At 40.8% G+C, this 25,444-nt stretch overlaps 1 long non-coding RNA gene across 3 annotated transcripts in view; it reads left to right on the forward strand.

The window, feature by feature from the left end:
- Nucleotides 1-25,444, forward strand: part of LOC116335967 — a 37,530-nt gene that overhangs the window by 3,776 nt on the left and 8,310 nt on the right. Inside the window, exon 2 of one of the 3 annotated variants that reach the window (XR_005614196.1) lies at nucleotides 22,510-22,608. The exons of 1 other annotated variant lie outside the window; for it this stretch is intronic. This is a non-coding gene — a long non-coding RNA (uncharacterized LOC116335967). One more of the 3 variants, XR_005614197.1, reaches the window with a different exon arrangement.

The following is a 25,444-nucleotide window of genomic DNA, read 5'->3' on the forward strand; positions in this document are numbered from 1 at the left end:
GAAGAGCATCTCTGAATGCAGAAAATGTCGATCGTTGAAATAGATGGGCTACAGCAGCAGAAGACCACAATAGATGCAACTGTCAGCTAAGAGTTTAGATTTCAAAAGGGCTCAAAATGGGACAATAGAAGACCAGAAAAGTCTGATGAGTTTCAATTTCTGCTGCAGTGTTAGGATGGGAGGGTCAGAATTTAATGTAAGTCACATAAAATCATGGATCTACCCTGACTTGTATCAACAGTTCACGTTGCTGCTGCTGGTGTAATGGTGTGGGAGATATTTTCTTGCCACACTGAGTAAAGTTGCTTTCTTGAACATTACAGTGAGTTCACTGTCCTCAAATAACCTCCATAGTCACCAGATCTCAATCCATTACAGCACCTTTGGGATGTGGTGCAGCAGGAGATTCGCATCATGGATGTGCAGCCGACAAATCTGTTGCAACTTTGTGATGCTGTCATGTCAACATGGACCAGAATCTGACGAATCTTTCCAGCAGCTTTTTGGATGAAGGAGGCAGTTCTGAAGGCAAAAGTGGGTCCAACCTGGTACTAGCGAGGTGTACCTAATGAACTGTCTAGAAAATGTATCTGCTGTAATATATATAAAGATCCAGCCTCAGAAACATGAAACATAACTGCTGACATTTGTTTTAAAGAGATGTGATCTCTGTCGAATATGAGTATCACCCCGAGGAAGTCAGATTCAAAAATATTTCCTATTCCTCGAGTAAGGAATGGAATTTCATTTGCATTGCTATAATTACATCAGCTCTTGGCTTGTCTGACACACTGAGACCTTGTACCTCTCACTGGAGCTGTTTTGCAGTAAACGGTGTGTGTGTTGGACTGTAACTTGGAGACCTGTGTGATTTCCAGCCAAACTCAAAGTGAGCCAAACTCCACCGCAGCAACTGCACACATACTTAGAGGCCCAGGGATGCACAGAGGTCTGCTGTTATGTAATCTGTGTTTTTCAGTCTTGGAAACTGGAACAGATTAAAGTAAAGCAGCTGATTCTCCTGAAAACTTTACTTTGCTGCCAGATTCGGCTTTTCTCTCACTTAACAGCATGGTTATTATCAGATGACATCACTTTCCTCTTTGGGAGTGTGCAGCCTTGTTTGCATTATCTCTTCTGTGCTGTCAGTGTGTTTTGATAGGCGCCGAGACTGTTTAGAAATATGTTGATGAGAAATATGAGTCAGGCATTAGATGCAGCATGGCCATCTATACAACCATCCATCTAACTGTAAAATAGTAAGCGATTTAGCCCATCTTACTGACGTTATCAGTGGTGCCAAGAACAGTGTTTTCAGACCACATTTTTTCAAATCTGTGGAGCCATTACTCATCCAAATGTAATGAGATAGCATGAGTTTCCTTCCATTAGTTGTTAGTTATGGCTTGGTGATATTAATTGTGTGTTCACATGGACTTCTTAGTGAATAATGATGCCTCATTGGTATTTGTTGCACCTATTTTTGATATTTGTCAGCATAGTTGAGGTGGCTAAGCCATCATTATAATACCTTCTTTTCTGTGTTTTTTACTGCGTTGCAGCTTATCCTTCTCTGTATATAAAAGATGGAAGTGGCATCTGGGAAAAATGAAGCCAACATAGAAGTTCTTCAAACTGCGTTATTTTAATGTCAAGCAGAAGGGCCATTCCTCGGATTGTAAGAAGGAGAGTTGCTCTTGTATAGACGTTTATGAGAAATGGCCATTGTGGCTCCTTTTCTCTGTGACCTCAGTGAATACTTTCACGATGACTTTATGGATTCAGTTACTAGTTTTAGGTCTTTCTAAATACAACATAAAGTCCATTTTGTAAATTATCTAATTAAAGACAGCTGGATTCTTCAGGGTATGGTCATTAGCTCGTTGAATTAAAGGTACTGTGGTGCAGTGGTAAATGGAGTCTTCTTCACACACTAAGGTTAATTATGGAGTTCCACAGGGTTCCATGCTAGGACCTATTCTGTTTACATTATAGATGTTTCCCTTTGGCAGTAATCATTCAAAGTTATAGCATACATTTTCATTACTATGCAGATTATACCCAGTTATCTGTCCATGAAGTCAGATAACACACACCAATTAGTTAAGCTGCAGATATGTCTTAAAGATATATAAAGGTTCGTGGGAAGTTGCTCAGGAGCCTAAATCTATTGCAGCATAACTCCAGAAGGATTCAGGGTCACCTGATCCAGCCCTAACTATAAGCCTTCTCGAAAAGGAAAATTTTAAGCCTAATTTTAAAAGCAGAGAGAGCGTCTGTGTCCGAAATCTAAAACGGGAGCTGGTTTCAACAATTACACCATTAATTCTTGCAAATGACAAGGACACAGCTGTCCTGTCTTTACGCTGAGACATACTCTGTGACTGAGATGTTATAGTAAAAAGGAGGTCCGGTTTTAGCTAAGTCATGCTGAACTGACCAGACTGAAAACGTATAGCAAACTTACTCTTACATCCGTGCTCTGCACATTCTCCTGTGATTTGAACCATGACACAACATAATATATGCAAAACATAGATCCACCAGGGTCACTACAGTTTTGTCCAAATAAGTACAAAGTTTTACCCCATTGACCACATGGTCATCTTCTAATAATTTTACTATTGCTGGCAGATTTGAGGTTAGTGTCCTTAGAAAGGAGTGTTGTGGGGTGCTCTCTGCAGTGTCTGGCTTATGTAACAGTACTGGTCACTGTAGTGAGTGATGTCATCGACTATGCTTGTAAAATATACATTTCAAAAGTGAAGTTTTAGAACGCAACATGATCCAAGTCAAACAGATTCCAACCTCCTCTCAATTCACCAAAAGTGTCTCCCTTTGTCACAGTGTAGCTTTTCGAGCCGCTCTTCAACCCACATTCAGATGGAAAACAAGCTGCTGAATGCTGTAGCCGGTCAGCCTTTGTATTTCTCCACGCAAAGGACATGAATGCATGCTGTAGCAGAGTGCGGCGAGTATTGTCATGCGCTGCTTTGTTTACAGCAGTCCTCATCAAAGCAGGACGGACCGGCTGGATTAGAGCTCGTTCTCCCACAAGAGTTTGATGTTCCACACAGGGGGCCAAGAAGAGGGCAGGATTTGAAGTTAAGTCTTAGTGCAGGAGAGGATTGTGTAGTCTGCTGGCTTTATAGACACAGAACATACAACTATATACTTTACATGCTGACCTTATTATCTCTGGTTGTTAGCTGTGCTCCCATTTCTAACTCATGCCACACCATAGATCTGATAGCTCTGTGATGGACTAGTAGGTAGTTGGGATGGACTGCAGCCCTCCTGTGACCTGGATAGATGATTACATTAGATCTGAATATAATATTAAGCATGGAAGCTTATGGATGTTCCTTATGAGGATATTTTAACAAACCAAGCAAATATTCAGTGATTTCATCTAGTCTGATTTAAAAATGTTGCTTATGTGCTCTGTTTTATTTTGTCTTTAACGATAAATCTGTGGGGTTTTTGGCTTTTGGAATACCAAAATAAGCAATCTGAAGATGCCATCTTGTGCTCCTGAATACTGGTGTTGATAATCTTTTGTTAACGGGGGCATCAACTTGGATTTATTGGTGCCGGAGTTTTGATTAATGACTCTGGCTGCAGAGTTGTAACCTACATACCAAAAATACCAGTGACATGACAGAGGAGACACTGACTTATGTAGCACTGATTTGAAGTTGTATCTGTGTTTCTTATGTTAAAGAGGAATTATCCTCATTAGAAAGTCCAAGGACTCACCAATCAGTGTTCAGACGCGTTAAAATCTCCCTCCATTCAGACCCTGTTTTGCAATCAGTCACACTGATGAGCTGTTTCATCCACAGTGAAAGAAACTCACATCTGACCTCTGGTTTTAAAACTGTCCCATACACTTTTTTACTTTTTAAATAATTGGCTGCAAAAGTAGAAATTTATTAAATTTTCGGCAAGGAAAAGGTTTAAGGCTGGTTCTAAAACTGAGTCTGTCCTCTACAGTTACAACCATTTACCGAATAACTCGAATACACAAAATCCTCGATGCAAATTCTTTGCTCCGATGCTGCGTTTAATCCACGACTCTGTAGCATTCAGTTCTCACCATGTAAACATGAGCGCTTCACCTACATTTGCAACTAAAAAACAGACCTGCAAGAAGCATAATTAGGAGCACAGGTGTGATTGAAAAGTATTGCAACATTAAGCCCAAGAACCCACCACATGTCTCCACAAAAAGACGGATAACAGAAGAGCAACAGTGGCGTCTGCACATGTGCAGTGAAGAGCAAAAAGGCGGAGCTGTTACTGGGAAGGTGAGCTCAGGTGGAGTAAAAGAAAATGTTTTTTCTAGCATCTAGGGATGCGTTCGTTACTGTAATTACCATAAAAACATACACTGGGAAAAGGCTGGCAGCAGGCCTTCAACAAACCACCACCTGTTCAACAAGCTCCAACGTGAAGGAAAGATTACTTTTCATGTGCTCCCATCCACCACTGTTTGTTTTACACTGTGAAACTGTCAGTAAAGCTATAGAAGTTAAAATAAACATGTATATATGCAGAACTGTCAATGTAATCTGGCAGCTTACTGAAAGCCGTCCCACTTTTTCTACTGCAGTGATACCTGCAAAAAGCAGGGCCGAGTCTAAAGGGGGGGCATGGGGTGCACCAGACCATATTTATTTAAAGGTTTTAGTAGTCTTATTTAGATTAATATAAATTTAAATACATTATTTAAATTGTAATAATATTTAAAAAATATGCGTGTTTTAGTCTGGACACTGAATTATTATTAAGATGTCCACCATCAGAACGTCTGTTTTCTGCAGCAGGAAACATGGAATTAATATGTAGTGTAGATTTTGATATGCGAGCTTGTCTTCATTTGTGGCCACCATGTGCTTCTTTAAAGACTTACAGACTCACAAAATCACGCATGCATTACCTTGCTTAAACACGCTTAAACAAACAGACACACACAAACTGCCTCGTTGATACAAAACTGTGACAACCTTCTTTTTTCCCCCCTTTGCTTCCAGCTTTGTAAAAAAAGTCTTTCAGGAAAGTAGAATAAAGGATGTTTAAATTTATTTAGTTCAGGTTGTATGTGTACCTTACTTTATTATGAAACTACTTTAATTTTTTCACTTACAAAAATATTTTTTATTTTAAAAAAATGTGATTTTTAATATGGGGATTCATTCTTTTGGCTGGCGTTGTATGCACTTAAACTATTAAAAACATTGTTTTGTCTAAAATGGAAACCAGTGAGTTGTTCATTCAGACCAGTCTTTTTTCTCTTTTGAATCTTCACTGTTGCTCATTAACAGGACAAAAGTATTTATGATCCAATTACTCCATTAATTGATAGCTGCAGCCCTACAGTCCTCATTAACTCCCATGTAAAAACGCTCGGTTATATAGCAGAAATAAACATGTTTGCAGTCTGGTATAAAAATCTGTTTGTCTCTGTCGAGCTATCAAAACTGTTTAAATGCTATTAAAGCCTGAAGTTGTGCATTATTAGAGGCTTGGCTGCTTTGAGTGACACTCTGCTGCCTCCACGTCAGTCAAACTGGTCCACTGGTACTTATATAGAGCTTTTCTACTGCAACTAAACAGTCAAAGCATTTTTTACTACACGCCTCATTCACCCATCCATACACATAAATACATGCTTTCTAACGATAGCACACACACAGTTAAACTCTGATGGACTGGATGAGGTTCGGATGCTTCCAAAAGCACTCTGATGTGCAGATTGAGTGAGCTGGGGATCGAACCACCTACCTTCTGGCTCTAGCTCTGCTCCTGAACTGATACAGCTTTTGGTGCCTTCTGGAGGATTTTCATGCAGTTTTCTGACTGTTAATATGGGTTTTTATGGAGTTAGTTATGCTAAATGTTTATTCATATTCAGTGTGTGATCCAGTTTCGGTGAATGAAACTGTTTTTTGTTTTTTTTTTAATTTATTTGTGCATTTCTTTTATTTATATGTGTGTCTGTGCATGCCCTCATAAAGTCTATGCACATAGCTTGTGAACTAAGTTCTCACACTAGTGGCTACGCCCGTTTTTTTTATACTTTAATCTCGGCTTTTTTCTTTTTGTCAACTCTGTTTACAGTATTCACTTATGTACACATATGTATCTTTTATTATCAACATCTCTTCCCACCAGAACACTAGTTATTCCTCAGCCTAATTAGTCCATGTCATGTGAAAATATTTGAGAAAACTGCTTAATGCTCTTGCCTCCAGAAATACTTCTTAGTTCAACGCAGCTGCTTTCAGCTTTCAGCTTCTGCCTGTTGATATTTAAATGTTTAAATAAAAGGCTTCAAATGGGAAAATAGTCCCTAGTATTAAAGCAGCATATCCAGTTAGGACCTACTTCATCTTTCAACTCTTGAACTCCACCATGAATTCCAGGAGATTTTTTAAAAAGTCCCTTAAAAGATTGAAAAGTTTTTTCTTTTTTACACATTACATCTCAGAGTTTCATTGAAGCTTTCGCACAGACGCCAGACTCTTACGGCTGCAGCTTTTATATCAAACAGAAAACTCAACATACTGCTTTTTTTAATGTGTGTGAGTCACTGAATGTTTTTCCCCCATGACACACCTCTCCTTCTGATTTCTCTGTTCAACGCTAGCAGCTCGACATCGTTTATGCCCCTAAATGATAAACGGATGTAAACACACCCAGGAGGTCCGCGTGAACCTGGAAATGAGAACCTTGGCTGCTGTCAGTCACTTTGACAGGTAGACGTTGGTAGAGTCGGCAACTGTAGCGTGGGGAGCAACTTCAGGGAGCAGGAGGTGAACCTTGTTCCACTTTCCCAGGTTCTCCTGGAGAGATGAGTCACACTCGGCAAACAATGTGTTTGGTTTTGCTGTCAGCTTACCTCAGGCGTGGAGGGAGAGAACAGACGCAAACTGTTTGACTGACCTACATTCTGTGTTTATGTGTCCTGCCACTGTGCTGTGGAAGGTCTTGCGTTTGAAAGGAAACATGCCCACACGTTTAATGAGCCGGTTTCAGAATTCCTTTGTTGAGCTGACAGAGGCGAGGTGGAGCGGGAGACGAATAGACACCTTTTGTTTGCTCGTAGTATTTAAAGCTGAAGCCCACATGTGTTCTGGTGACGCTCGTGTCAAATAAAATGAGTAATCGGGCATGTCTTAGCCGTATTGTCATAAGCACAAGGAGCCGCTGTTGGTGGCCTTAACCCAAGTTCTTAAAAGCTCCAAGTCCAGATTATTTAAAGCTTATTTATTTTGTTGTAAAGTATTTTATCACTTCAGACAAGAAACAAGTGGAGCCACTCAGCGAAGTACCTGAACACCTCGGCTTCCGGGTCGCTTTTAAGTAAAAGACTGGTTTTATTGTCTCTCAAATGTGTCCGGTCACATACACAATTCCGGTCGGACAGAGACGCTCCCGTGCAGTCGTACAAAATCCTGACTGTGTTTTGCTAGAAGGAGATGATGTGAATGTCTGGAGGGTGGTTGGCAAGTGGGCCGGAACAGATCAAAAAGGCTTTTTAAAGCACGGGGACTACAGCGCTCACTTTTCATTTTTTTTAGCACTCAGTTTCACCTCAGCTCTTTGTTGGTGTAACCGAGACCCAAAGAGTGGCCCACAGACCCACTGTACTACATACTTTGTATACTACCTCCATCTGGCAACAGAGCTCACTGCAGGCAAACCGGCCATCCCCAGATTGGAGCGGGACAGCGAACACGCCACCTCATGAATCCAGCTGTAGTCTCTGGGGGATCCAGTAACATTTACATATCAAATGGTTCCATTAACATGTAGGCAAAGACAAAATTACCATGTGGCATGTCTCTCATGCAAATTCCTTAGTTCACCTTGAAGGTTTGTAAGAGTGCCCTAAACAACAATAAAAGGCACAAAAACATTTTACTTTAACAATTTTGCTTCTATTGTGTAGTAAGAAAACACATTTGTTTAAAAAGCATCTTCACCTTTTTCCCCCAATGCAAGAGAGGTTTTTCTTTGAGTCTTGGAAGGAGGGGGGTAGTTATCACTGACTCCAGTCCACACAGAGAGCTGTGATAAAGAAGGCTTTCACAGGACTCTCTGTGAAAAACTAACTACACCCCAGTTTACTTACTGAAAACTGTAACTTGTAACACATTTAGCAGCAGTGAGTTGAAGTAATGGCTTTCTATATGACTTTATCACTTTCTCACATCATTTTGGGGGAATTTCGGCCCACTTCTTCACAGCGTTGCTTCAGTTCATTGAGGTTTGCAGGCATTCATTTATGGACAGCTCTTTTAACATGGACGTCCGTCAGGTTGCAGTCTGGACTCTCACTAGACCATTGCAGCGCTTCGATTCTTTTCTTTTTCAGCCATTATGTTGGAGATTTTTCACTGTGCTTTGGATCATTGGCTGGAGTTCATGTTCAACTCAATGACTGCAAGGTGCTCATGTCCTGTGGCTAGAAAACAAGCCCAAATCATCATACTTCCACCACTGTGCCTGACAGTTGGTATGAGGTGTTTGTGCTAATATAGTTGTGCAAGCCATTATGACCAAACACTGTCTGTAACTACGTGCTCATAGTGAAAGTGCCAAAGAAAACTAAACATCAAGTACCGCTTGAGTCATTGTTAACAGTTTTTTTTGGGGGGGGCAAATACCTGCAGATGAATTGGCTTTCTCAATTACTTTAGTGGGTTTATTTGGGTTTGTGGATCACAAGCAGATAGCAGATGCAGTTAAAAGGTAACAAGCGCAAAAATGCAACATTATAGAAAGCCAGAAATGTGCAGTTGCACATTATGTGACAGCATTGCAGCTGAACAATGGTGCGTTATCTTTCAGGTTGGAGTAGTGAGGGACTTATAACCTTATTTTTCAGTAAAATGACTGCCTGTAGCCTCATTATTGACCATCATAAAGCTGACTGATGGTTGCACCGTACATCTCAACAGCATTATCATTTACTCACATTATTGTAGACTTGTTAATAGCAGCCCACTCATTCAATTTTCTTTCTTTCTTCCTTGATATTAAAGTAGGTGGCTTTGGTGCTTACTGTCAGAGCAGATCTTCCTGAGGATGAGCCAATAAATACATTTCAATGAGAGGGCCAGAATGCATGGCTTTGCTTCGCAGGTGTTATAAGCCTTAGAGGAACAGCAGCTTATAGTCTGGCACACGAAAAAACATTAAATGCAACTAGGCTGGGTGATGATTGCGGTCAATATACATTTAAAACCATTGGATGTGGAAAGACCAGATGAATGAATGTACAGTTTTTTTCTGCAAATTAACATAAAACGACGTAATATCTACGCTTGTTGTGGTTTCAGCTTATTTAAATTCTATATGAAGTATTTTCTGGATAATCATGTGGTAAGCAGTTGGTGTAAAACACCACTGTGCTTTATTTCTCGCTGTTGTTTTGCTGAAAGGGGAAAAAATACCAAAACGCAGTTTTATATGCTGATCCATGCCCTTTGCAACTTAAACTTCCTCATGCTGTACGGATGTTTTATTTCCCACAGCAATGAAAAGCCAATCAGATTACAGCATTCACCTCCTCTCCCCTCCCATTACTTACACTCATCTGTATTTATGACAAAGAGGAGCGGGCGGTGTAACACGTGTTGAGTTCACGGTGCAGTTTAATGATCATTAAAGCACTGCTAATGAAATATTTATGGTGTCTTGCCAGTGCCAACTCTCTCCATCACTTGCTCATCAGGGGTTGGAGGTCAGCTGCTGTCTGCCTGGCAACACTCATTAGACTGATTAAAAGTCCTCGCAGAAGGTTAATGTAGTTTCACTCCCGCAGTGCCGCTAGCCTGCGTACTGTCAACGCGTGCTTCGCCAAATGAAAAGTTGTTTTAGTAAAGAGGTGAGAGGAGCGGCAGGCTTTTTAGCTTTACGTGGAAACACCTTTCTCACACGTTGGTGTTTTTTAAAGCCAGGGTGAAAGCTGCCAGTCTCCAGTAACAAGCACGAGCACGTCTGTGGCTCGCACACTGCACTTAGGTGTGACAGGACTCTGACACCACGTCTTCACTACCTATCGAGACAGGTTGTCGCTCAGGATCTCCAGCTGTCAGTCTGGACGATCACTCGGAGGTGGTGAAGGCTTGAGGCCAGGTAGTAGCTAACTTCCGTCGAAGTTAGTGTTTTCAGTGACATTTAAAGGTTTTAGCAATAAGCATGGCCTTTAAATGAAACCTCTAGACTGAATTTTGTGGTATTTTCAAGCACATTCACCTTATTTCCCACTCGGGTCTGATGGGGAGCCTCAGGCACTGTGATCCGGCTCCCTTTTGATGTGCTGACTGTCCGTCCCTGGGGTGGTTTTGATTGCCTCTTTACTCCCCTCCTATGTAAGTCAATAGGAGCCGGCCTGCCATCTGTGGGAATTGATACCTCTGCTGAATCATACTATTAAAGTGCACCTCCATCTTTCCACTATCTCCGCCTGCACCCTCTCACCGCTCTCTTCCCCTCCCCCTCTCCCTACTGAAGCTGTGTTGAGGGGACATGTCTTATCTTACTTCTAGAAATGCAGGAGACGTGTTTGCCAACTGGGGCCAAGGCCGTGTTCAAGCTGGAAATAGCACAGCGTTACAGAAGTCTGAGCGTTAGTGGTGGCGGTGAGAAGATGAAATACTAACGAGTCAGATTTGAATAATCATTTAAAGGCCTCTCGGATGCCAGAGCGCTGCACAGCGTTCCCTAATGTGACAGGCTTGTAGCGGAGACGGGGAAATCCTTGCTGTCTGAGCTTTAATGACTGCAAAGGAACCAGAAAGGAAAAAAAAGACATTCTTTACTTGTAACACATTCTTATGAATTTTATTGGTGTATTTCCAAACTACCCTGCAGTGGTCTCACTGAAAATAACCTGACATGGTGCTGACACATTTTCATAGCCTGCCATCCTTTTATACATGACCTGCTAACTTGCAGACGTTTGTGCTGACCTGGATGTCGGCCTGTTGCAGATTTTGGATGTTGCGTGGTTAATTTGTCAGTCGGTACTTATTTATTATCAAAAATGGCCATATTTAAGGGGAATTTACATCCGTAATAATATAGCATGTATCAAAAAAATCATCTGATTTCACAGTGCTTTAATTCCACAGCCCTTCAGCGGTAATGACTGTAATTTGTACTCTAAGAAACAGCGGATTCGTGAGTTTCATGTGGTTGCCGGTAGGGAGCATAGCAACCACACTGACTCCACTCATACTCACAAAAGTATGGGACGAGTTTGACTATCGTATGGACACATGCCGTGTGTGTGGAGGGGGACACACTGGGCAAGTTTTGTATGTGAAACTTTATATTCGTCCATGCATTTTATGTCTATTACTTTAAAAAATAGCCTTCTGTTTATTGAACCTTTTGACAAATGTTTATAAAATAGTAATTGTAAGTTTGCACATATGTCTTTTACCTTATATCATCTGTCATTTTTGTGCAATTTATTTTTCTCAAAATGATACGGGTTGCATTATGGGGTTAATGAACCTAATATGTTGCATTGGTCTGTGAGGAAAGGTAATTTAAATTTTCTCTCCAAATATAAGCTAAATACATGAGCATCTACACTGGAGCTGCTTGTTCATGAAGCTCCTGGTTCACAGTATTTTGTGCTGATGTTAATGAGCAGCTTTGGAGGTCTGCAGTTAATGAGTCAGCAGAGCATTGGTGACTCTCATGCAGACAGACCACCTCTGTTTGCCACTATATAACTGAGTTGCTGTGGCTTTTAAATCCTTCTACTTTCCAATAATACTACTTAAAGTTCCATCCATCCATCCATCCATTCACTTCTGGTTATCCTTTTCAGGGTCGCGGGGGTCGCTGTCATAGGGCGAGAGGCGGGGTACACCCTGGACAGGTCGCCAGTCTGTCGCAGGGCTAACACACAGAGACAGACAACCATTCGCACTCACATTCACTCCCGCATTCACACCTATGGGCAATCAATTAACCTATCCCCACAACGTTGACTGTGAAATTTCTTTCCTTGTAGATATTCCACAAACTAGCTTGTTGCAATGTTTTCATGTTATTACTGTGAACTAAAAATGCCAAATTCTGCCACATCTCAGTATCATTTGCTTCTGTTTCTAGTCATATGTTTATTATAGTTGGGGTTTGGACTGTTGACCATTGGTTGTCCATTTAAATCAAGGTTGTGGGTATCTGAGAAACAATAGTTTGACATTTCTCACAATATTATGAAATCTCATAGGAAAAGTGAGTAATTGTTACTAGCAGGCCTAAAGTGCATCTGCATCACTTGTAGAAACTAGCTGAACCAACACTCATCTTGCTGCAGTAATTAATAGAAAAACTAATAGAAAAATTACAGCACATCACACTACAGTCAAATGATTTCTTGTGTATGCATACTTGTTACTGTAGCACTGTCAAACCTTATATAAATGTGGGGTTTGCGGTCATTTGTTTGGCTGGATTGGAAGAAGCTCCTTAAACAAATGTTTATTTTTAGTTGGGATTAATGACAGCCCGTAAATTGTTACGCTCCTCCTGGTTTGCTTTTTTTTCTGTTATTCTTGGAGGACAGTTGTGAAAACACTGATAGCGACTACAGAGGAACAGGAGTGGCAGCCAGCTGACACCTCCCGTCTCTAATGGAGATACAGCGTGAGGAGCAGGAGGGGATTTTGTGCCACTGCTGACTTGTCACTGGAGCTCACAGCAGGCTCATCCTGCTCCTGATTAATGGAGCTGTCTGCTGAGCCTCGAAGGGGGGAAGAACAGCGCTGTTTTCCCATTCCCCGTTTATTTGCCCACAACAGATGGGCCCCCCGGGGCCCCCTGGCTCGTTTACACCTCTCCTGTATTATGTCCTCAGCATCCTTCATCTTAATCAGTGAACAGGTTCCTGCGCAGAGCCACCGAACCTACAGGTGACCTCTGTAACCTGTCCACCTTCACGAAGATACTAGATACTCTTAAAAACAACGGCTCATTACTCCGATATCCTCGGGTCTGACTGCAGCAGGTTTTCCTCTTTCCCTTTCAGTCTTCACTCTGCTGGAGCATGGCGCACAGACAGAATGACACATCTGCTTGTGTGTTGTTGTTAAACAGACCCTCGAATGCAGGTTTTTTTTATGCCAAGGTTAGACTTTGGGTGCAGCGCTCATTTATAATGAGTAACATAGGGGGAATATATAAGTTCATATGCTTTAAGTTCTTATATACAGTGTTATGTACAGCTGCCTGTCTGAATGAATGGGAAGAGAGTCAAATCTGCAGTTTTAAAGGTCACCGAGATGTAAAAACTGCATTTGTAGAATTATTAGTTTAACAAAACTAAAAATCTTTTTTAAGCTTTTTGACTTTGTCCTCAGCATAAGTTTTGGAAAGCTTATTTTCCCCCACAGGTTACACCTCTACTCTGAAAAACACGAGAGGAAAGTTTTGTTACTGGAGATGGAGGCAGGATATACGTCATGCACCTGCCACCTTTAATGTTAAAGAATTTTCCCACATCCCATTTATTTATAATCTGCAAGTGACCATCTTTTCCCGCGAGTAGTATCATTTGACCGAGGTGTTCATGTCCTCTGTTGCTAGCTGCTGTTTCTGGAGGTTGTGCAAATCTCATTTTTTTGTAAAATGACGTGTTTTGCTGTTGGCGCCGCAGCTGTGACGAAGACACGAGTGTTCGATCGTGTCTGTTTTGACTGCTTTTCTGTCACTGCAGTAGCTCAGAGATGTTCCAGTAGTTTGAAAAGATGAGACTTTGCTATTGTCCTGCTGGAGGTTTCTTCCTGTTAAAGTGGAGTTTATCCTTCCCACTGTCACCAAGTTTTTCCTTAAATGTGGGTTGTCTGATTGTCTGGGTTTCTTTACCTTACAATATAAAGCACCTTCGGTTGTGATTTGGCGCTGCATAAATAAAAATGAACTGAACTGCTAGCTGCTAATACTGGCTTGACCGATTGTCGGGGTGCACTGATCTGAAATGCCATTCAGTTACCACTGATGCCTTTTAGTTACTGGACGTGATCGATGAATGTCATATTAACATTCAGAGGTTCAGTGATGATCTGCCAGCTCCGCTTTAACCACCATCATCATCACTGCCTTATCATGTTCCACACGGAATTATAAACAATGAGATATTTAAAGTATTTAAAGTATCAGTTAACACTGAAATAGCAGGCACTGCATATCTTACACTTGTAGAGCACAAAATAGACAAACAATAAAATCCCTCATAACGGGGAACACTTTAACACATTAATTAAGACATATTAAATCCTAGTTTAGTGCTGCGATTGGCCGGCAGCATGTCCAGTGTGTACCCTGCTCTCACCCTATGACAGCTGAGACAGGCTTCAACCCCCCTGCGACCCTGAATTGAGTAAGTGGGGGGAAAAAATGGATAAATCCTAGTTGTGCCTTGGGCACAGAATAGGCAAGCGCTCACCCTGAATATGAATATAAAAATCATTGACTCCTGCTCATTAAAAAGAAGGATTTACTGCCGTTTCCATCACATATGCTGGTAAACTGATTATGTTTGGATCACAATAAGCTATCTAATGATATCACATAGCCTGAGTGGGGTTAATAATGGGTTATGAAAATGAAGGCCACAAATGACTAATTTTTAATATTTGCTGTCAGGTAATAAATAAAATCTTTAAAATGAGACTCAAAGCTCAAAGGAAGAACAAATATTCACACGTGGGAATCTGAAAAAAACAGTTTTTGTTTGTTCTCAAATTACTGATTGAAACTTAGAAGGGGTTCGTTTAATTCAAAGAAGCCGTCCCCTCGTCGGCTCATGGACCGTTTTGAGGATTTTCTCATGCAAGCATCAAATATCCAGGCCAAGATTTCTGTGTGTTTTCTTTGATCATCACTTCCAAATTCAGCAAAAAGAAAAGTGATTTGAAAATTAAATATAGATGACACTGTAGCTCGCCACACTCCATAGTTACTATTTTGCTGCATTCAAAAAAAGGCCTGATTAGCACGATTCGCCAAATGAACTGAGACTTCAAACAGAAACCAGAAAATTTCTGTTACCAAATTTTTTTTCTGGTGCAGTTTCTACATAGTCATATGCAAATACAGCTGTTTAGAAGTTTATACACTCATCATGTGGTCAATTGGGGCTTTTTGTGATTTCTTTGAACTGCTTTTCCAGGGTAGAGTGATTGTACAGATTGTACATCTTTTAATGACTTCAAAAAAACCCACAAAAACAACAAGAGGGTGCACGTTGGAATTCATTAATTTATTAAATATTTCCTCTAATCCACACAGTGTCAAAAGTATAGATGTATACATGCATTCCCATAAATGTTTCATGCAACGTCCCTTTGCAAGTTACACCTCAGCCAGACCCTTTTGGTAGCCACCAACAAGCTTCCGGCATAATTCTGGCTGGATTTTTGACCACTCTTCATGACAGAATTGGTAGAGTTCATTTAGATGTGTTGATTTCCTGGGATAGACACAGCTTTGAAACACAGTCCACAAATTTTCAATAGGGTTGAAGTCAGGTCCGTAGCTGTTGACAGTGATGCTGTTGACACCAGCATCACTGTCCACACAGTAAAGCCAGGAGCCGACCAAGAACCAAGAAAGATGCTCCAAAGTCGACACCTTCGTGGTTGACTGAAATTTGCAGCTGCTCACACCGACAAGCCAAATGCTTTCTGGAGAAGAGTTTTATAGCACAAGATGAAAATTGAGGTAATTGGCCACAATGAGGCATATGTGGAGAAATAATGTTGAAGCTTTCAAACCGTAGAGCACTGTACCAGCTTTCAGGCACGGCGGTGGTAGCATGATGCTCTTGGGCTGCTTTGCTGCCAGTGGTACTGATACATTTCACAAAGTGGATGGAATAATGAAGGACAAATTTGGTGAACTACCTCTGAATTCTTCGTCACCTCAAATCGACAGCTAGATCGTTGACACTTGGATGTTCCCAAACATATATCAGGACTGGTTTAGGAATGAATAAAGCAAGCTAAGCCTACAAATTTGTGGACTACACTTAAATGCAGAGTCTGTGCCAGGAAACCAAACCAGTTAAAAGGAACTCTTCCAATTCTGCCATGATGAGTGGTCAAATATCCAGCCAGCATTATAGTTGACTGTCAAAGTGTCTGGTTGAGGATCAGTTTGCTAAGGGGCAGTATTAGTAGGGGTGTTTTTATATATTGGAGCCTGTATGCATACTTTTGACCATGTGTGGATAACAGAAAATACAAAATAAATTCAAACAAATTCCCATCACATTCATGACCATGATGTAGTGTACTAAACTCACAACTGTGTGTTTACAGACACCATATAAAGACATACACTTTTTTCCTACATGGTGACAAGTAAACAGCTTTGAATGTATGTAATCCAAACATGCTTGCAGTTTTCTTTGTAAAGACTGACACTTTCTGTCCCCGAGGATTAATTAATCAATAGAATTTGGCTGTGTTGCAGGTGCAATGAAAGTAGTAAGTTGTTCCATCAGCCATCCAACTCTCACAGTTTTCAATGTATTTAGTATTTTTAATGTGTGCCAGATTATTTTTTTTTTGTCTGATTACATTTATGGACTTGTGAATCTAATCATCAGGTTCTGCCAAATGAGACAAATTCAGCACCAGGCTGGAAAAATGCCTCGTCTGTGCTCTGCCACGTCTCGTGAGCCTTTCATTCACACAGCAGATTGTCTGCGCTTGTCTAAGATTCACGAGAAATTGTGCACATCTCGGATCAAGGCGACGGTTTAAAACTCCCCATTAATTGTTGTAAACGTACAAATGGAATCTTTTGTTTCACACTCGGATTTGGAGAATTGAGCGTGCCTCATCGTCCCGTGGTGACATTGGACATTGTTTCCTCTTCCTGCTGATGGCTGTTGTTCTTTTCACTATCGGAGAGAAGCAGGCTGGGACTTTTTTCAGTTGCTGCTGATTCACCACAGATTAGATTGCTGTTCTTATGTGTGAGATTGCTCGGTTGCACTGTAACATTACACGAAGCCCTGAGGTGTAAAGGAAGTTCTCTTTTTTTATAGCTGTTTTAACAGCAGCACATAAAGAAAAAGACTCTTTGATGTGTTGGTTTACTTTGATAAGCCATGTCCAAAGCATTCGTGACAGATTTGGTGAAACCCCAACAGCTGATTGTGTTTAGTAGCTTTCTTCCATTGATCCCCCGAGGTTAAACTCTTGCTCCTCGCTGACTGATCTTGGCACTTTTTCGACTTACTGGCAAGAAAAACAGATGCTTCATTTATGGAGAATTAGCAGGATCTCCAAATGTAAACTGATTAAGGATTAAAAAAACAAGCGAGTAGAGTCCCTTCACTGCTTAGATGCCTTTGTCCTCTCAGTCTTACCCCCCCTCCCCCTTTTTTTCTTTCCTGCAGCATGCATCCTAAATATCACCAAAACTCTCAAATTCTCACCCATTTTAGCAACTCTTTAAGCTGCCAAATGATTGAGATAAAAAAAAAAACTGTCACAGAGGCAGTTTTGTTGCTTTATTGCAGAAGGAAGCAGCTTAAACGCTTCAAATGCAGTCAGATTTTCACAGAAGTGTAGAAGTCCGGCACCATTTTGCTATTTAGCTGTGTTGCTTTTCAGTTGTTATTTCAGTTGCAGGAACACCAAAGTCTTCATATTTATATTAAAAAATCTGTGAGTCAAAGATGGACAAAAAACACTTTTTTTATCCAGGGAAATCCATCTTCCTGCTTTTATTTCTTATATTATCAGGTAAACATTTGAACCCTAAAAAAGGGCTTTTGCTGTCAGTAACGGCTACATTCATCATAGCTCAGTAAAAATCCTCCTGTTGAAAACAAACACCACTTTTCTTCTTTCACACTCATGAAATGTGTAATTGTTGATGTTTTTTTGTTGTTTTTTTTGACACATTTTAACAAAAATACTAAATCGTCAACAGCGCCTACAAACATAAAGTGAATAATAGAAAACACCTTTTGCTAACAATTCTTTCATCTTGTCCTCAGATGTTGGTATCAGCCAATTTTGTAGTATTAAAGTTTCACACATTTGCCAAAAAATAAAAAAAATGGCCAAGCTTGTCATATTCAGTTTGATTCAGTTTTATTTGTTTATTGCCAAACCACAGCAGCCTCAGGGCACTTTATATTAGAAGATAAAGACTCTGTAGCAATGTACAATCCACTGATCAGGAACTTGGTGAAGGTGGGAAGGAAGAATTCCCTTTTAACAGGAAGAAGCTTCTGGCATAACCAGGCTCTAGAGATGAGGAAAAAAAGGAAAGCAAGACAAAATACACGCTACAGGAATGAGTATAAAAAAAGTTAGCGACGAGCAGTACAGGGTGAGAAGAGATGCGTGGAAACACAGTGCTCAGTGCATCATGGGAAGTCCCCCAGGAACCTGAGACTATAGCAGCATAACTCAGGGATTGTCCAGGGTCACCTGATCCAGCCCTAGCTATAAGTTTTAGAGAGGCTGCATTCTCATTTGGGGACATTATATTTGATATTAAAAAAACCCAACAACTTTTTATTCAAAGATGATGTTTAGTTTTTAAACTTATCAAGTCCAACTAATCGAAAACCCAAACAAGAGCTTGGGTCTCAGGAGGTTATCTAAAAGGATCCTAAGAGTAGAGAGAGCCTGTTACTGCAGCTGAACATATTCACCATTCTTTTGTTTTTTAAGAGGTGGAACTTGTATTACATACATAAATGCACACACAGGTATCAGATTAGTGGTAGAGACATATGCCTGCTGTAAACTACACCTGTGGTTATAAAAGCTTTAATTATTTGGTGTTAAAGGAACTTAAAGTTTAATCAAATTAAACAAAAAAAATAAAGGAAATTCAACACGCTTGCTTAAACTCCGGGACTATCTTTTACTCTCTTGCTGTTGCAGAATGAAATGTGAACAACACTGAATGAATGTAGTGAAGAAAGCTGGATTTACTGAGTTAAAGCTGGTTTATACTTCCTACCTAAATCATTTGAATAAAATTTTGTGATGGCCGGAAAACAAAACCCACCCTGGATTACCTGCATGTTTCACGTTCCTCCGCACTTTGTTCAGTATCGTTTCTGTTGGGTTCTGACCAACATGATTGTAGTGTTTCTCACTTTACCTGGATGGGCTGCCCAGGTATATTCTGGCATCATGTTTCAGTACTGTTAGGCTGACCTGGTGACCGTTAGGGTAGTCCTGCATGTCACTGCAGAGAGTCTCTCCCCTCTCATCTACAGAAGTCATTGTTCTGCTTTGGAAACCCTCTAACCAGAACCTGCAGGAGGTGAGAAGTGGTTCACTTGCTGCTGTGCCGAGCTCTCTGAGGCTGCAGAGCTGAACTGCCTCCACTGAGCTGAACTGTCATTTCCTGCAGTTCAGCTCAGTGGAGTTCAGGGGAAGTAGCTTTTTTTGTTTATTGCTGTGCTGCTACTGCTACAAACTCAAAGGACAAATAATATGAATCATCTTGAGTTTCCAAATGTTAGAATCAAATGGAGCAACTTCTGATCAGCAAAGGAGTCACTGAATGGAGTTAGCAACCCTCATAAAAAGATTTCAGTTTTTCAGCCTTTTTTTTTTAATGAGGGGTTTCAGTTTGCATCGCATGAGAAATTTGGACATTGTAGTAAAACTGCTAGTTTAGCCCCTTTTCCTAACTCAGCGTATACCAGCTCTGTTCCTGAGGACTTAAAAGTGTGTGCTTTGTGGACAGTAAGCTACTTAACTGAGCAGATTATGGTAACAGAGCAGAGAAAAAAAAAAGTTTTAATCACTTTCTTACACTTTTTCTTTTGGGTTTTCAAAAATGTAGAAATAGACGGTGTCCTTGAACCTCTAAATGTTGAGTGTGAGTCTGCTAATAAAATGCTTGGCAGAGTTGCTGTGTCCACATACTGTATATATTGCTAAACGCTATGCTTGAACACTTTGGGGGAGGGGTTTAGGAAAGAGCCAATTAAGAAAGAAAACCCAGAAACCTCAGTCCTGCTTGCCTTCATACTCCTCATTCTTGCGTCCCGATGAACGCCGTGCTCGCAGCTCATCATATGGCTTGTCGTCTTTGTGTGTAATGCCTTTGGATGGCGGTCTAGCCCACCTCGGTTTAATCTCTTTGGCCCTGAGCCAACTCTAAATGCACAGATTGCCTCCTTTCACAGAGACGGCAGCGTCAGCAGGGCCCTCGCTCTCCGCTGAGCCCCCCTCCTGAGCAAACTCCCCCTCCCCGGGGGTCGCCGTCTCCCATGTCCTGAAAAGGAGGTTGAACCTGTGGGGAGCCCGTGGGTAACTGTAAAGTGGCCTGGTACTCATCAGCTGCTGGAGGTGTTTTGTCTACAGCTTTTTCATTCATTTACTCTGCAGTGTGAGTGTGCCTTTAACATTAAACAAGCAAAGGCCGACTTGTAAATATTTAGCCTTGCATGTTCGAGAGAGTTCAAAGAGGCCGAAGAAGTGAATGGGAGGACACGCTCCTACTTCTGCATGTCGGATAAAAGAAGCTGAAGTAACGTGTCCGTTAAACCTGCGGCGTGGTGGTCAAGAGGCAGCAATTAATCACAGCTCTGTGTCCTTATTGTTGAACAGAGGACACAGAGCTTCCTGTTTCACATGTCTCTTGAGTTGTTGATTAATGCAGTGCCTCCAGCATCATGTGAAGCCAGGTTAGTTATTGGTTGTTGCTTAAAGCAGCAGGCTTGCAGCAGAATGAGGGTCTTTGAGAGACCGCCAGTGGATACTTGCTCTAACTGCTTTAATGTTTGGATCAGTTTGTTGGTGAAAGTGAGATGATTTGAATAAATTAGGATTTTTTTTGGGTGCAAGTTTAGCTCACTGGTTGAGCAGGATGACATTCGTCCCGAGGCTTAAATGCAGAGTCCAACCTGTGGCCCTTTGGTGTGTGTCCTCCCCTTGTTTCCATTCTCCTCTTTTTTTCAAATCTGTCAACAAAGGCAAAAAACCCCAACATTTAAAATAAAAATCTATATAAAATTAAGCAAATTTCAGTTAAAAGTTAACATTTTATCTCCATATTGTGAACATTTTTCCAGTTACATCAAAGTGTGCATTTGCCACAATTTTCCACAATCTAACAAATTTTTTTCAGACCAACTTTGAGCATTAATATCATAATAAATCATGGTTTTAATAGCAAAATGTCACCAATTTTTTTTAAAGATCGAATCACAAATTCTTTTGTTTCTATTGAACCTAACAAATTAAAAAAAAAAAGAAATAAAAGATTAATTTGCCTGAGTTTTAATTTGTGTGATATTTTCTTCATCCAACTGTTGTTTTGTTACTCATTGCTTAAAATCTATATAATTTGTTACATTATTTGCGATTTTTCAGGTGACAAAATAGGACTAATTGATGATGTAGAAGTATCAAATGGGATCCATTTAGCATCAATCCGCCTCATCTGTTGTTTTTGACTCATAAGGACTTTTGAAGACTGGACTTTGTGGTTTTGTTTTGCAGTGTGATCATTAAAAAATGTTTTGGTGAAAGTTCAACAATGAATGAGAACAAAAGTGGCGCATAGATTTCTGAGTTTACGAGGTGAACCTGAATAAATTTTCTGTTTTTCACAATGAACCAAAGGTCGGCATTTAAAAAGTGACGTAGAAGCATTTTTAGGTGGAGATAACATGACCACACCTCTCAAGTATAGGTGGTGTGACGTAACTGAAAGATAAAAGACAGCTGGGGGGGTTATCTATGTATTTGTGACGCATCACTGCAAACGTAAGACAAACATGCATTCGTATTAATGAGAAAAGTAATCTGCGTGTGGTCACGCCTCCAACGAACCCAAAAGAAAAAATCATGCTCACGTTGTCTGAAATTTCACATTATTTTCAGAGCACGTCAAGCAGCATCTTAAAATAAACAAGAATTAAAAAAAAAAAAAAAACAGAAGCATGGTTTTAGTAGGAGATTTCTCTCCAACACCACCACTGTTACAGCCCACAGCAAACAGGTGAACTAAAGGCCAATAAATCATGCTCAAAGCAAAGGAATAAACCAGAAATGGCTATAATCTCAGCCATTTTCTTTAACTGCTGTAACGGTCTTCAACTCACCTGCCTTACCTAACCAAAAACATTTGTGAGCTGAGATTATTAAGTAATTTCAAATAAAACCCATGTTTATTTGAGCTATCCACATTATGTTGGGTCTTTTGAGCCAGGTGGTAACACAAATGGTGGGAAAATATATCCCTGGCCCCAGTCTGCTGAAACTAGTAGACAAATTAGTAAATCGATTGCCTCCAGACTAATTACAAGTGTGCACGGTTAACTGCACACAGTCAAAGTAGCATCACAACAAGACACACAAGGTACAGTCGAACTAGTGAACGCTGACGGCACTCACAGCACCAAAAGTGGTGGCAGCAGGCTGCTCACACTGAATCTGATTCACTCTGACTGCCGAGCTGCTTCTTTTTATTTGGCAGAAACGGCAGTGAGGAGGAGACGTCAGGAGGGGCAAACGGAGGATCCAATCCTGGGTGGAGGTTTGAACCTACTGGTTAACACAATGAAACCAAGGGAAGGTGAATTTCTGCCAATAGATGGAAACTTCATTATTTGCACTCTGGGAAAATTCACATGTACAAATGTTTTAAAAATCACTCGATCTTTTACACACTTAGAGAAAAAACTGCCTTCCTTTAAAAACGCTTTTTCTTTCATTTCATTACAAGAAGAACTTTTGATACCGTTGCCATCGGGAAATTTTTAGTAGTAAATCTGTATGCAGACATTCGTTGCACAGTATGTGTGGCCGATAAAATCAATGAATGAATAATAATTTGTTTGCTTGTGTGCTTTTGGTTTGCATGTTCCACATTTTATCTAAAGTCTGTCACGCAGTCCACTGATTGACTTATCGGACGGTGCGGTCAGAAGGTCATGACCCTTGAAAAACACTGGAACTACATTAGAGGAAGTTGTGCAGCTAAACTTAACATTTTTACTGCTTTATTAATTCATAAATTTCACATCAGGACATATGTGGCTCCTTTAGATGCTTTTTTCCCTCCCCTTTGGCTACCATAGCGATCCTTCGTTATTAAAATCTGAGTAATCAGATCTTTCATCTCTTGTGAAGTTCATTTGTCATGTGTCACATTGGTATGAAATTCATGCCCTGACTGCTTCCGCTTTATTCCCGTGTCTTCCTGAACATGCCCGGCTGAAGCTGCTGCTGCTGCTTTTGCCCTCTGGGCACAAGAATACATGAAATTCCTCGTGACATTGGGAAAAATCAGACACGGTGCAGCTTCATTATCTAAAGCATCACATGGTTCACGGTTGGGTCAATCAGAAGAACTGACATCATGGAAAATGTCAGAGTTGACATGAGAAAGACTTTTCATGAAAACGTTTTCTAAAGTTTGAACTCTTTAAGTTCATGTTTCTCCTACGTTAGGACATTAGGGGAAATTAGGGGCCTAAAAGGAGTGGAAAGACCCAAACTTAATTTTATTGCTGGTTATCTGAGGATGATAATGGTGTCATTCTTAAAGCAGGAAATAAGCACTGTTGCATCAGCATGCTAATGTGAGGGCTGGTTGTTCCTTTATTGGATTTGTGTAGGACGTTTCTTAATGACTGGATGTGGAGATGAAAGAAGAATAAACAGGAAGAAATTCCACGAATGTTGCCGGGAACAGTATCAGCGTGACCATATGAATCATATCCCTCTTCCAACTATTTCTACTGTGTCATAGAACAATTTCACGCAAATGTACTCATTAGCAGAGGAAGTCAGCAAAACAAAGCACAATGTGGACAAAGCCAGTGGTTTGTCAAGTTAGATTATGACCTGGCGTCCTCTAGGTGACCCCAAATCGGTAGATTGGCTTTAAAGATTCTCGGATGTTTGCTGCATTATCCACGTAGTTCAATTAACATTCACAATAAAAATAGGTTAATAAAACATTTCCTGAAGCATGAAAGTATCCTTGTTTGATCCCAGCCATCATGTGAAGCTCACAGGAAGTAATAGATTTGATTTTTAGTATGCGGGTTTCAGTTTATGCGTGTTAAAGCAGCTTTTGCAGGTATTCTGCTGGTCTGGAGAAGTGGCACCTTGACTCGAGCATTAATCCTTCCAAACAAAATCGTCATCATGCAGACTTAAAGTATTTTAGGCAGATAGAGAAGAGATGGAGACCCGAATCAGGTGATAAAGAATAGGAAGGGAAGCTGTGCGTAAACCTTCTGTTTATGAGTTCTAGTCCTGAACTTTGAAACAAAATTCAGACACCTTGATAGGTCTGATTTATCCCTAAAGTATGGAGTGCGCACAGCTTATTAACCCCTACGCCAGTGTGTTGTGGGCTTTGTGACAACTATACATTATTACTGAAAGATGGCAGGAGTTTTAGTCACATGAAGGAGCACATGGGCATCTGGATAAAAGGAGAAGTGAAACGTTTCCTGGCTTCACCACCCACCTCACACAAACTCTGTAATTCTCTAAAACACAGTAGTTCTGTCTCAGCTGTCAACACTGCCATAAGACGGCTTCTTCGTAACGATGAGACACGTGACAGCGGCACTGTGTGACGCTCCTGGATGAGAATGCATTTTTTCGGTATTCGCAGTTGCAGCTTGGCACATGAAAGATGGCCCATCACCTAAAGAAAAGCGGAAAAAAGTGAGTAGAGGTTATTGTGCAAGCAGCCTCAACCGGACTGTGTCATCTGTGGGGAGAAGCTAGTTTGCACTTGGCGTTTTTTCGCGCCAACGGCGACGTCACAACCGCAGTTGCACGCCATGTTTTAGTGTTGCTTCAGCGAATCCTCCACCTGAACACAACCTGGACATCAGTCAAGGGAGGAGATGGAAGGCAGTTAAGGTAGAGGTGTTACGACAGATCCGCTGGTGGGCATCGCAGCAAGCACACGCTGTACACTGGTGATCTAAATGAGACACAAACGTCTAATGATTGGGGGCTTTTTAGCTGAATAAGGTTGCACGTATGAACTGCAAAAGAAGAGAAAATAAACTTTAATCAAAGTGAATCCAGGCTGATCGCAGCAGACCTTTGTGCTTAATATTCACACAAGATAGATGTGGTCTGGGATGTCACCTTAAGGAGAGACGCTACAGTTTATCCACACAAATCTCTATCAGTGCAAAGTTATTTTCAAAGGACAGCCCAAACTAATATCTCAGACTGCGCCGGCCGACTTTGAGTAACGACGCTGAGCTGTCGAGTAACGTGAAAATAAATGTGGATCAGCAGGCAGATTAATGATAGAAAATCCCACCCGACAACAAAATAAGCATTCATTCATGTGCTCCAGTCCACACTGGAATATACAACCGCGATCACTACCATATACACTAATGATCACTTTCATTAGATGCAGCTCTGGT

Source organism: Oreochromis aureus, linkage group 9 (assembly GCF_013358895.1).
Source record: "Oreochromis aureus strain Israel breed Guangdong linkage group 9, ZZ_aureus, whole genome shotgun sequence".
NCBI classification, from domain to species: Eukaryota; Metazoa; Chordata; class Actinopteri; order Cichliformes; family Cichlidae; genus Oreochromis; species Oreochromis aureus.